The sequence below is a fragment of the Notolabrus celidotus genome, chromosome 18, assembly GCF_009762535.1.
Source record: "Notolabrus celidotus isolate fNotCel1 chromosome 18, fNotCel1.pri, whole genome shotgun sequence".
In the NCBI taxonomy this organism is placed as follows: domain Eukaryota; kingdom Metazoa; phylum Chordata; class Actinopteri; order Labriformes; family Labridae; genus Notolabrus; species Notolabrus celidotus.
In genome coordinates, this window is record NC_048289.1 from 13,511,606 (window position 1) to 13,512,541 (window position 936).

Here is a 936-nt window from a genome sequence, read left to right on the forward strand (position 1 = left end):
TAAAAAATCTCAAAATGTTCACAAAGCATGAGTGCAGTCAAGAATACATAGGGGTAAATTCAGTTACATTTTTTTTTATCTTGAAACCATTACTTGAAATCTAAAAACTATATGGAATAAAAAAGCAACTAAGTTACTCCAAGCACAGAAAACGTAGTTTGAAATGTTCATCTGGAATGAAACAAATGTTACGTAGCTCAACATGCTTTCTCAGGTTGGACTGTGAATTTTTGTATGTTTGGGCAGAGTGGGAAACAGGGTAAACATTTCAAACGGTACGTATCATTCTTCATTTCAAAAACCTCTAACACGGACTGAAGATATGGCCATGGGTGCTCAGGTGGAGAATTATAGACATCATTACCACCTCTAAATGAACTGCCTGATCTGAGTAAAATTTGCTGGGTTTGCTCCCCGGTCAACTGAGGGATCAGATTTCAGAAAAGACAACAAAATTCATGAGCTGACTTCAAAGCAATAGTAGTGAGTAACTAGAGCATTGATAGAAATGTAGTGGAGTCAAACGTACAAAAAAATTCTTCTGAATGTGGTGGAGTAAAAGTAATAAGTTCCCCCAAAAAATTATACTCAAATAAAGTACAGATACTCCAAAAATTTACTTAAGTTTAACACTCAAGTAAATTTACTTAGTTACTTTCTACCACTGGAAATCACCCTCCAAAAGATATATTGTAAGGGTAAAGCGCATATCTTTTTAGATTAACCTTATATTTTGGTATTCACAACATTTTTCATGAGGTAAGTTAGTGTTGACTGTTGTGGTTCATCAGCTCATACTGCGACGCTACTTGACGCTTGAACCCAATAATCATACTTATGTGAAGCATTGACCGCATACATTATTTTTTAAGACAAAGAATTTGCAACTTTTACTACCTCCATCACATATTAGGTCAGTTGATATAAACAAATACC